We start from the raw sequence: 13,659 nt of genomic DNA on the forward strand, positions 1-13,659 counted from the left end.
GATTCCTCTCGATAGACTCAGCAGATAGTCCGATGTGGCTTTGCTGTAAAAAAAACTCACACAAACATGAACCATGGCCCCTCGCCACCTAGAATAAATAAACATATCATAATACCTTTAAAATACTATATATATTACTCAACATGTTTAAAGAAGTGTACCAAATTATTGGGCCCGGCGTGGCCAAGCGTGTTAAGGCGTGCGACTCGTAATCTGAGGGTCGCGGGTTCGCATCCACGTCGCGCCAAACATGCTTACCCTTTCAGCCGTGGGGACGTTATAATGAGACGGTCAATCCCACTATTCGTTGGTAAAAGAGTAGCCCAAGAGTTGGCGGTAGGTGGTGATGACTAGCTGCCTTCCCTCTAGTCTTACATTGCTAAATTAGGGACGGCTAGCACAGATAACCCTCGAGTAGCTTTGTGCGAAATTCCAAAACAAACAAACAAAACCAAATTATTGCTACATTATTGAATCGTATGCTCGATATGGCCAGGTGGGTTAAGACGTTCGACTTGTAATCCAAGAGTCGCATGTTCTAATTCCCGTTGCATCAAACATGCTCGCCCTTTCAGACGTGGGGGCGTTATAATGTGACGATCAATCCACTATTTATTAGTAAAAGAGTAGCCCAAGAGTTGGCAGAGGGTGGTGATGACTAGCTGCCCTCCCTCTAATCTTACACTGCTAAATTAGAAATGGCTAGTGCAGATAGCTCTCGTGTAGTTTTGCGCAAAATTAAAAACCAAAAACAAAAATTAAATCGTATACGCCATCTATGACACATCAATAATCAGTGCAACTTTAAAATGGTTTTTATGACAATTTGCGACATTATGGTCGATGTTAGTTTCTGTGTCATTGAGTCACAATTCTGTTAATTTATTTCACAAATCAATAAAAATAACATAGGTGTCTAATACTAAAGCCAGATAAAGGAAACAGGCAGATTTTCTCAGACATATAGTGAATAGAGTCAATGACTTTACAGAACGTTCTAAAATGAAAAGAATGGTAGATGTACGAACAAGAAAGAAGTTAGTTTCCTCGGCTTTTTCATGTCATAGAAGTTTTATGGCTAACTTTCTTACTACATCAGGATTGCTTTCGGCTTTAAGTAGGGTCAACTGCTATTTCAAATATATTGATTGAAAGATAGTAAACTCATTAAAATGTGTCTTGGTTGATATATATTACTGTTAGATTATTCTAGAACGAAGGTTAAATTTATCCTCGTTACCAATGCTAGTAACAGTAGGAGTAAGGAAGTGTTAATGTAAGTTCCGTATGGTGTGCCATAGCATACTCAAACCAAATACGTCAAATACCATTATTTCACATAAAGAAGGCAATGCTTGAGTGATGGTATTCTTCAAACATTTTAGCTAAAGTTTGTACTATAGAGAACTTACTGTTAGAGTAGGTTCGTGAAAACAGGTAAGTTCGAGATTAGCAGTTAAAGGATTTAGTTTGGGTTCTAGAGTGTCTGTAAGGATGTAGAGTGGTTATGATTCACATTGATATCTTGCTGTAGATTAACTGGAGTGTCTGTGAGCATGTAGAGTGGTTATAATTCACATTTATCTCTTGATATAGACTAACTGGAGTGTCTGCAAGGATTAGAGTGGTTATGATAAATATTGATATCTTGCTGTAGACAAACTGGAGTGTCTGTGAGAATGTAGAGTGGTTATGATTCTCATTGATCTCTTGATGTAGACTAACTAACTGTATTACCTGTGAGGATTGAAGTGTTTATGATTCATATTGATATCTTGCTGTAGACAAACTGGAGTGTCTATGAGCATGTAGAGTGGTTATCATTCACATTGATATCTTGCTGCAGACTAACTGGAGTGTCTGTGAGTATGTAGAGTGGTTATGATTCTCATTGATCTCTTGATGTAGACTAACTGGAGTGTCTGTGAGAATGTTAAGTGGTTATGATTTACATTGATATCTTGCTGTAGACTAACTGGAGTACCTGTGAGGTGTAGAGTGGTTATAATTCACATTTATCTCTTGATATAGACCAACTGGAGTGTCTGAAAAATGTGAAGTGGTTATGATTCGCATTGATATCTTGCTGTAGACTAACTGGAGTGTCTGTAAAAATGAGAAGTGTTATGATTCATATTGATATCTTGCTGTAGACAAACTGGAGTGTCTATGAGCATGTAGAGTGGTTATCATATTCACATTGATATCTTGCTGCAGACTAACTGGAGTGTCTGTGAGTATGTAGAGTGGTTATGATTCTCATTGATCTCTTGATGTAGACTAACTGGAGTGTCTGTGAGAATGTTAAGTGGTTATGATTTACATTGATATCTTGCTGTAGACTAACTGGAGTACCTGTGAGGTGTAGAGTGGTTATAATTCACATTTATCTCTTGATATAGACCAACTGGAGTGTCTGAAAAATGTGAAGTGGTTATGATTCGCATTGATATCTTGCTGTAGACTAACTGGAGTGTCTGTAAAAATGAGAAGTGTTATGATTCATATTGATATCTTGCTGTAGACAAACTGGAGTGTCTGTGAGGATGTAGAGTGGTTATGATTCTCATTCATCTCTTGATGTAGACTAACTGGAGTGTCTGTAAGGATATAATGTGGTTATGATTCACATCGATCTCTTGCTGTAAACTAACTGGAGCATTTGCAAGGATGTGAAGTGGTTATGATTCACATTGATATCTTGCTGTAGATTAACTGGAGTGTCTGTGAGGATGTAGAGTGGTTATAATTCACATTTATCTCTTGATATAGACTAACTTGAGTGTCTGTAAGGATGTAGAGTGGTTATGACTCACATTGATATCTTGCTGTAGACTAACTGCAGTGTCTGTGAGGATGTAGAGTGGTTACAATTCACATTGATATCTTGTTGTAGACTAAATGGAGTGTCTGCAAGGATGTGATGTGGTTATGATTCACATTGATATTTTGCTGTAGACTAACTAGAGTGTCTGAAAAATGTGAAGTGGTTATGATTCACATTGATATCTTGCTGTAGACTAACTGGAGTGTCTGTAAAAATGAGAAGTGTTATGATTCATATTGATATCTTGCTGTAGACAAACTGGAGTGTCTGTGAGGATGTAGAGTGGTTATGATTCTCATTCATCTCTTGATGTAGACTAACTGGAGTGTCTGTAAAGATGTAGTGTGGTTATGATTCTCATTGATCTCTTGATGTAGACTAACTGTATTGTCTGTGGGGATGTTAATTGTTTATAATTCACATTGATATCTTGCTGTAGATTAACTGGAGTGTCTGTGAGGATGTGATGTGGTTACAATTCACATTGATATCTTGCTGTAGACTAACTAAAGTGTCTGTAAGAATTAGAGTGGTTATGATTCACATTAATTTCTTGCTGTAGACTAACTGGAGTTTCTGTAAAAATGAGAAGTGTTATGATTCACATTGATATCTTGCTGTAGACAAATTGGAGTGTCTGTGAGGATGTAGAGTGGTTATGATTCTCATTCATCTCTTGATGTAGACTAACTGAAGTGTCTGTAAAGATGTAGTGTGGTTATGATTCTCATTGATCTCTTGATGTAGACTAACTGTATTGTCTGTGGGGATGTGAATTGTTTATAATTCACATTGATATCTTGTTGTAGATTAACTGGAGTGTCTGTGAGGATGTGATGTGGTTACAATTCACATTGATATCTTGCTGTAGACTAACTAAAGTGTCTGTAAGAATTAGAGTGGTTATGATTCACATTAATTTCTTGCTGTAGACTAACTGGAGTTTCTGTGAGAATGTTAAGTAGTTATGATTTACATTGATATCTTGCTGTAGACTAACTGGAGTATCTGTGAGGTGTAGAGTGGTTATAATTCACATTTATCTCTTGATATAGACCAACCAGAGTGTCTGTAAAAATGAGAAGTGTTATGATTCATATTGATATCTTGCTGTAGACAAACTGGAGTGTCTGTGAGGATGTAGAGTGGTTATGATTCTCATTCATTTCTTGATGTAGACTAACTGGAGTGTCTGTAAGGATATAGTGTGGTTATGATTCACATTGATCTCTTGCTGTAGACTAACTAAAGTGTCTGTAAGAATTAGAGTAGTTATGATTCACATTAATTTCTTGCTGTAGACTAACTGGAGTTTCTGTGAGAATGTTAAGTGGTTATGATTTACATTGATATCTTGCTGTAGACTAACTGGAGTATCTGTGAGGTGTAGAGTGGTTATAATTCACATTTATCTCTTGATATAGACCAACTGGAGTGTCTGAAAAATGTGAAGTGGTTATGATTCACATTGATATCTTGCTGTAGACTAACTGGAGTGTCTGTAAAAATGAGAAGTGTTATGATTCATATTGATATCTTGCTGTAGACAAACTGCAGTGTCTGAGAGGATGTAGAGTGGTTATGATTCTCATTCATCTCTTGATGTAGACTAACTGGAGTGTCTGTAAAGATGTAGTGTGGTTATGATTCTCATTGATCTCTTGATGTAGACTAACTGTATTGTCTGTGGGGATGTTAATTGTTTATAATTCCCATTGATATCTTGCTGTAGATTAACCGGAGGGTCTGTGAGGATGTGATGTGGTTACAATTCACAATGATATCTTGCTGTAGACTAACTAAAGTGTCTGTAAGAATTAGAGTGGTTATGATTCACATTAATTTCTTGCTGTAGACTAACTGGAGTGTCTGTAAAAATGAGAAGTGTTATGATTCATATTGATATCTTGCTGTAGACAAACTGGAGTGTCTGTGAGGATGTAGAGTGGTTATGATTCTCATTCATCTCTTGATGTAGACTAACTGGAGTGTCTGTGAGGATGCAGAATGGTTATAATTTACATTTATCTCTTGATATAGACTAACTGGAGTGTCTGTAAGGATGTAGTGTGGTTATGATTCACATTGTTCTCTTGCTGTAGACTAAATGGAGTGTCTGTAAAGATGTAGAGTGGTTATGATTCACATTGATATCTTGCTAGACTAACTGGAGTACCTGTGAGGTGTAGAGTGGTTATGATTCACATTGATATCTTGCTAGACTAACTGGAGTACCTGTGAGGTGTAGAGGGGTTATAATTCACATTTATCTCTTGATATAGGCTAACTGGAGTGTCTGTAAGGATGTGTAGTGGTTATGATTCACATTGATATCTTGATGTAGGATAACTGAAGTGTCTGTGAGGATGTAGAGTGGTTATAATTCACATTTATCTCCTGATTTCGACATTTACAAACTGGAGTGTCTGTGAGGATGTTAAGTGGTTATGATTTACATTGATATCTTGCTGTAGACTAACTGGAGTATCTGTGAGGTGTAGAGTGGTTATAATTCACATTTATCTCTTGATATAGACCAACTGGAGTGTCTGTAAAAATAGAGTGTGTTATGATTCATATTGATATCTTGCTGTAGACAAACTGGAGTGTCTGAGAGGATGTAGAGTTGTTATGATTCTCATTGATATCTTGATGTAGACTAACTGGAGTGTCTGTAAGGATGTGATGTGGTTATGATTCACATTGATATCTTGCTGTAGACTAACTAAATTGTCTGTAAGGGGATGTTAATTGTTTATGATTCACATTGATATCTTGCTGTAGACTAACTGGAGTGTCTGTAAAATGTGAAGTGTTATGATTCACATTGATATCTTGCTGTAGACTAACTGGAGTGTCTGTGAGGATGCAGAGTGGTTATGATTCACATTTATCTCTTGATATAGACTAACTGGAGTGTCTGTAAGGATGTGGAGTGGTTATGATTCTCATTGATCTCTTGCTGTAAACTAACTGGAAAGTCTGTAAGGATGTGGAGTGGTTATGATTCACATTAATCTGTTGCTGTAGATTAACTGAAGTGTCTGTGAGGATGTAGACTGGTTATGATTCACATTGATATCTTGATGTAGGCTAACTGAAGTGTCTGTGAGGATGTAGAGTTGTTATGATTCATATTAATCTCTTGATGTAGACTAACTGCAGTATCTGTTATGATGTAGAGTGGTTATAATTCACATTTATCTCCTGATATAGATAAATACAAACTGGAGTGTCTGTGAGGATGTAGAGTATTTATGATTCTCATTGATCTCTTGATGTAGACTAACTGTATTGGCTGTGGGGATGTGAATTGTTTATAATTCACATTAAGATCTTGCTGTAGATTAACTGGAGTGTCTGTAAGAATGTAGTGTGGTTTTGATTCACATTGATCTATTGCTGTAGACGAACTGGAGTGTCTGTAAAATGTAGAGTAGTTATGTTTCACATTGATCTCTTGCTGTAGACTAACTGGAGTGTCTGTGAGGATGTAGAGTGGTTATAATTCACATTTATCTCTTGATATAGACCAACCAGAGTGTCTGTAAAATGAGAAGTGTTATGATTCATATTGATATCTTGCTGTAGACAAACTGGAGTGTCTGTGAGGATGTAGAGTGGTTATGATTCTCATTCATTTCTTGATGTAGACTAACTGGAGTGTCTGTAAGGATATAGTGTGGTTATGATTCACATTGATCTCTTGCTGTAGACTAACTAAAGTGTCTGTAAGAATTAGAGTAGTTATGATTCACATTAATTTCTTGCTGTAGACTAACTGGAGTTTCTGTGAGAATGTTAAGTGGTTATGATTTACATTGATATCTTGCTGTAGACTAACTGGAGTATCTGTGAGGTGTAGAGTGGTTATAATTCACATTTATCTCTTGATATAGACCAACTGAAGTGTCTGTAAAGATGTAATGTGGTTATGATTCACATTGATATCTTGCTGTAGACTAACTGGAGTGTCTGTAAAATGAGAAGTGTTATGATTCATATTGATATCTTGCTGTAGACAAACTGGAGTGTCTGTGAGGATGTAGAGTGGTTATGATTCTCATTCATCTCTTGATGTAGACTAACTGGAGTGTCTGTGAGGATGCAGAGTGGTTATAATTTACATTTATCTCTTGATATAGACTAACTGGAGTGTCTGTAAGGATGTAGTGTGGTTATGATTCACATTGTTCTCTTGCTGTAGACTAACTGGAGTGTCTGTGAGAATGTTAAGTGGTTATGATTTACATTGATATCTTGCTGTAGACTAACTGGAGTACCTGTGAGGTGTAGAGTGGTTATAATTCACATTTATCTCTTGATATAGACCAACTGGAGTGTCTGAAAAATGTGAAGTGGTTATGATTCGCATTGATATCTTGCTGTAGACTAACTGGAGTGTCTGTAAAATGAGAAGTGTTATGATTCACATTGATATCTTGCTGTAGACAAACTGGAGTGTCTATGAGCATGTAGAGTGGTTATCATATTCACATTGATATCTTGCTGCAGACTAATTGGAGTGTCTGTGAGTATGTAGAGTGGTTATGATTCTCATTAATCTCTTGATGTAGACTAACTGGAGTGTCTGTGAGAATGTTAAGTGGTTATGATTTACATTGATATCTTGCTGTAGACTAACTGGAGTACCTGTGAGGTGTAGAGTGGTTATAATTCACATTTATCTCTTGATATAGACCAACTGGAGTGTCTGAAAAATGTGAAGTGGTTATGATTCGCATTGATATCTTGCTGTAGACTAACTGGAGTGTCTGTAAAAATGAGAAGTGTTATGATTCATATTGATATCTTGCTGTAGACAAACTGGAGTGTCTGTGAGGATGTAGAGTGGTTATGATTCTCATTCATCTCTTGATGTAGACTAACTGGAGTGTCTGTAAGGATATAATGTGGTTATGATTCACATCGATCTCTTGCTGTAAACTAACTGGAGCATTTGCAAGGATGTGAAGTGGTTATGATTCACATTGATATCTTGCTGTAGATTAACTGGAGTGTCTGTGAGGATGTAGACAGGTTATAATTCACATTTATCTCTTGATATAGACTAACTTGAGTGTCTGTAAGGATGTAGAGTGGTTATGACTCACATTGATATCTTGCTGTAAACTAACTGCAGTGTCTGTGAGGATGTAGAGTGGTTACAATTCACATTGATGTCTTGTTGTAGACTAAATGGAGTGTCTGCAAGGATGTGATGTGGTTATGATTCACATTGATATTTTGCTGTAGACTAACTAGAGTGCTGAAAAATGTGAAGTGGTTATGATTCACATTGATATCTTGCTGTAGACTAACTGGAGTGTCTGTAAAAATGAGAAGTGTTATGATTCATATTGATATCTTGCTGTAGACAAACTGGAGTGTCTGTGAGGATGTAGAGTGGTTATGATTCTCATTCATCTCTTGATGTAGACTAACTGGAGTGTCTGTAAAGATGTAGTGTGGTTATGATTCTCATTGATCTCTTGATGTAGACTAACTGTATTGTCTGTGGGGATGTTAATTGTTTATAATTCACATTGATATCTTGCTGTAGATTAACTGGAGTGTCTGTGAGGATGTGATGTGGTTACAATTCACATTGATATCTTGCTGTAGACTAACTAAAGTGTCTGTAAGAATTAGAGTGGTTATGATTCACATTAATTTCTTGCTGTAGACTAACTGGAGTTTCTGTAAAAATGAGAAGTGTTATGATTCACATTGATATCTTGCTGTAGACAAATTGGAGTGTCTGTGAGGATGTAGAGTGGTTATGATTCTCATTCATCTCTTGATATAGACCAACTGGAGTGTCTGAAAAATGTGAAGTGGTTATGATTCACATTGATATCTTGCTGTAGACTAACTGGAGTGTCTGTAAAAATGAGAAGTGTTATGATTCATATTGATATCTTGCTGTAGACAAACTGGAGTGTCTGTGAGGATGTAGAGTGGTTATGATTCTCATTCATCTCTTGATGTAGACTAACTGGAGTGTCTGTGAGGATGCAGAGTGGTTATAATTTACATTTATCTCTTGATATAGACTAACTGGAGTGTCTGTAAGGATGTAGTGTGGTTATGATTCACATTGTTCTCTTGCTGTAGACTAAATGGAGTGTCTGTAAAGATGTAGAGTGGTTATGATTCACATTGATATCTTGCTAGACTAACTGGAGTACCTGTGAGGTGTAGAGTGGTTATAATTCACATTTATCTCCTGATTTCGACAATTACAAACTGGAGTGTCTGTGAGGATGTTAAGTGGTTATGATTTACATTGATATCTTGCTGTAGACTAACTGGAGTATCTGTGAGGTGTAGAGTGGTTATAATTCACATTTATCTCTTGATATAGACCAACTGGAGTGTCTGTAAGGATATAGTGTGGTTATGATTCACATTGATCTCTTGCTGTAAACTAACTGGAGCGTTTGCAAGGATGTAGAGTTGTTATGATTCACATTGATATCTTGCTGTAGACTAACTGGAGTGTCTGTGAGGATGTGATGTGGTTACAATTCACATTGATATCTTGCTGTAGACTAACTAAAGTGTCTGTAAGAATTAGAGTGGTTATGATTCACATTAATTTCTTGCTGTAGACTAACTGGAGTTTCTGTAAAATGAGAAGTGTTATGATTCACATTGATATCTTGCTGTAGGCTAACTGGAGTGTCTGTGAGGATGCAGAGTGGTTATAATTTACATTTATCTCTTGATATAGACTAACTGGAGTGTCTGTAAGGATGTGGAGTGGTTATGATTCTCATTGATCTCTTGCTGTAAACTAACTGGAAAGTCTGTAAGGATGTGGAGTGGTTATGATTCACATTAATCTGTTGCTGTAGATTAACTGAAGTGTCTGTGAGGATGTAGACTGGTTATGATTCACATTGATATCTTGATGTAGGCTAACTGAAGTGTCTGTGAGGATATAGAGTTGTTATGATTCATATTAATCTCTTGATGTAGACTAGCTGCAGTATCTGTTATGATGTAGAGTGGTTATAATTCACATTTATCTCCTGATATAGATAAACACAAACTGGAGTGTCTGTGAGGATGTAGAGTATTTATGATTCTCATTGATCTCTTGATGTAGACTAACTGTATTGGCTGTGGGGATGTGAATTGTTTATAATTCACATTAAGATCTTGCTGTAGATTAACTGGAGTGTCTGTAAGAATGTAGTGTGGTTTTGATTCACATTGATCTATTGCTGTAGACGAACTGGAGTGTCTGTAAAAATGTAGAGTAGTTATGTTTCACATTGATCTCTTGCTGTAGACTAACTGGAGTGTCTGTGAGGATGTAGAGTGGTTATAATTCACATTTATCTCTTGATATAGACCAACCAGAGTGTCTGTAAAAATGAGAAGTGTTATGATTCATATTGATATCTTGCTGTAGACAAACTGGAGTGTCTGTGAGGATGTAGAGTGGTTATGATTCTCATTCATTTCTTGATGTAGACTAACTGGAGTGTCTGTAAGGATATAGTGTGGTTATGATTCACATTGATCTCTTGCTGTAGACTAACTAAAGTGTCTGTAAGAATTAGAGTAGTTATGATTCACATTAATTTCTTGCTGTAGACTAACTGGAGTTTCTGTGAGAATGTTAAGTGGTTATGATTTACATTGATATCTTGCTGTAGACTAACTGGAGTATCTGTGAGGTGTAGAGTGGTTATAATTCACATTTATCTCTTGATATAGACCAACTGGAGTGTCTGAAAAATGTGAAGTGGTTATGATTCACATTGATATCTTGCTGTAGACTAACTGGAGTGTCTGTAAAAATGAGAAGTGTTATGATTCATATTGATATCTTGCTGTAGACTAACTGGAGTGTCTGTAAAGATGTAGTGTGGTTATGATTCTCATTGATCTCTTGATGTAGACTAACTGTATTGTCTGTGGGGATGTTAATTGTTTATAATTCACATTGATATCTTGCTGTAGGTTAACTGGAGTGTCTGTGAGGATGTGATGTGGTTACAATTCACATTGATATCTTGCTGTAGACTAACTAAAGTGTCTGTAAGAATTAGAGTGGTTATGATTCACATTAATTTCTTGCTGTAGACTAACTGGAGTTTCTGTAAAAATGAGAAGTGTTATGATTCACATTGATATCTTGCTGTAGACTAACTGGAGTGTCTGTGAGGATGCAGAGTGGTTATAATTTACATTTATCTCTTGATATAGACTAACTGGAGTGTCTGTAAGGATGTGGAGTGGTTATGATTCTCATTGATCTCTTGATGTAGACTAACTGTATTGTCTGTGGGGATGTTAATTGTTTATAATTCCCATTGATATCTTGCTGTAGATTAACCGGAGTGTCTGTGAGGATGTGATGTGGTTACAATTCACAATGATATCTTGCTGTAGACTAACTAAAGTGTCTGTAAGAATTAGAGTGGTTATGATTCACATTAATTTCTTGATATAGACTAACTGGAGTGTCTGTAAGGATGTGGAGTGGTTATGATTCTCATTGATCTCTTGCTGTAAACTAACTGGAAAGTCTGTAAGGATGTGGAGTGGTTATGATTCACATTAATCTGTTGCTGTAGATTAACTGAAGTGTCTGTGAGGATGTAGACTGGTTATGATTCACATTGATATCTTGATGTAGGCTAACTGAAGTGTCTGTGAGGATGTAGAGTTGTTATGATTCATATTAATCTCTTGATGTAGACTAACTGCAGTATCTGTTATGATGTAGAGTGGTTATAATTCACATTTATCTCTGATATAGATAAATACAAACTGGAGTGTCTGTGAGGATGTAGAGTATTTATGATTCTCATTGATCTCTTGATGTAGACTAACTGTATTGGCTGTGGGGATGTGAATTGTTTATAATTCACATTAAGATCTTGCTGTAGATTAACTGGAGTGTCTGTAAGAATGTAGTGTGGTTTTGATTCACATTGATCTATTGCTGTAGACGAACTGGAGTGTCTGTAAAATGTAGAGTAGTTATGTTTCACATTGATCTCTTGCTGTAGACTAACTGGAGTGTCTGTGAGGATGTAGAGTGGTTATAATTCACATTTATCTCTTGATATAGACCAACCAGAGTGTCTGTAAAAATGAGAAGTGTTATGATTCATATTGATATCTTGCTGTAGACAAACTGGAGTGTCTGTGAGGATGTAGAGTGGTTATGATTCTCATTCATTTCTTGATGTAGACTAACTGGAGTGTCTGTAAGGATATAGTGTAGTTATGATTCACATTGATCTCTTGCTGTAGACTAACTAAAGTGTCTGTAAGAATTAGAGTAGTTATGATTCACATTAATTTCTTGCTGTAGACTAACTGGAGTTTCTGTGAGAATGTTAAGTGGTTATGATTTACATTGATATCTTGCTGTAGACTAACTGGAGTATCTGTGAGGTGTAGAGTGGTTATAATTCACATTTATCTCTTGATATAGACCAACTGGAGTGTCTGAAAAATGTGAAGTGGTTATGATTCACATTGATATCTTGCTGTAGACTAACTGGAGTGTCTGTAAAAATGAGAAGTGTTATGATTCATATTGATATCTTGCTGTAGACAAACTGGAGTGTCTGTGAGGATGTAGAGTGGTTATGATTCTCATTCATCTCTTGATGTAGACTAACTGGAGTGTCTGTGAGGATGCAGAGTGGTTATAATTTACATTTATCTCTTGATATAGACTAACTGGAGTGTCTGTAAGGATGTAGTGTGGTTATGATTCACATTGTTCTCTTGCTGTAGACTAAATGGAGTGTCTGTAAAGATGTAGAGTGGTTATGATTCACATTGATATCTTGCTAGACTAACTGGAGTACCTGTGAGGTGTAGAGTGGTTATAATTCACATTTATCTCCTGATTTCGACAATTACAAACTGGAGTGTCTGTGAGGATGTTAAGTGGTTATGATTTACATTGATATCTTGCTGTAGACTAACTGGAGTATCTGTGAGGTGTAGAGTGGTTATAATTCACATTTATCTCTTGATATAGACCAACTGGAGTGTCTGTAAGGATATAGTGTGGTTATGATTCACATTGATCTCTTGCTGTAAACTAACTGGAGCGTTTGCAAGGATGTAGAGTTGTTATGATTCACATTGATATCTTGCTGTAGACTAACTGGAGTGTCTGTGAGGATGTGATGTGGTTACAATTCACATTGATATCTTGCTGTAGACTAACTAAAGTGTCTGTAAGAATTAGAGTGGTTATGATTCACATTAATTTCTTGCTGTAGACTAACTGGAGTTTCTGTAAAATGAGAAGTGTTATGATTCACATTGATATCTTGCTGTAGGCTAACTGGAGTGTCTGTGAGGATGCAGAGTGGTTATAATTTACATTTATCTCTTGATATAGACTAACTGGAGTGTCTGTAAGGATGTGGAGTGGTTATGATTCTCATTGATCTCTTGCTGTAAACTAACTGGAAAGTCTGTAAGGATGTGGAGTGGTTATGATTCACATTAATCTGTTGCTGTAGATTAACTGAAGTGTCTGTGAGGATGTAGACTGGTTATGATTCACATTGATATCTTGATGTAGGCTAACTGAAGTGTCTGTGAGGATATAGAGTTGTTATGATTCATATTAATCTCTTGATGTAGACTAGCTGCAGTATCTGTTATGATGTAGAGTGGTTATAATTCACATTTATCTCCTGATATAGATAAACACAAACTGGAGTGTCTGTGAGGATGTAGAGTATTTATGATTCTCATTGATCTCTTGATGTAGACTAACTGTATTGGCTGTGGGGATGTGAATTGTTTATAATTCACATTAAGATCTTGCTGTAGAT

Source organism: Tachypleus tridentatus, chromosome 11 (assembly GCF_004210375.1).
Source record: "Tachypleus tridentatus isolate NWPU-2018 chromosome 11, ASM421037v1, whole genome shotgun sequence".
NCBI lineage: Eukaryota > Metazoa > Arthropoda > Merostomata > Xiphosura > Limulidae > Tachypleus > Tachypleus tridentatus.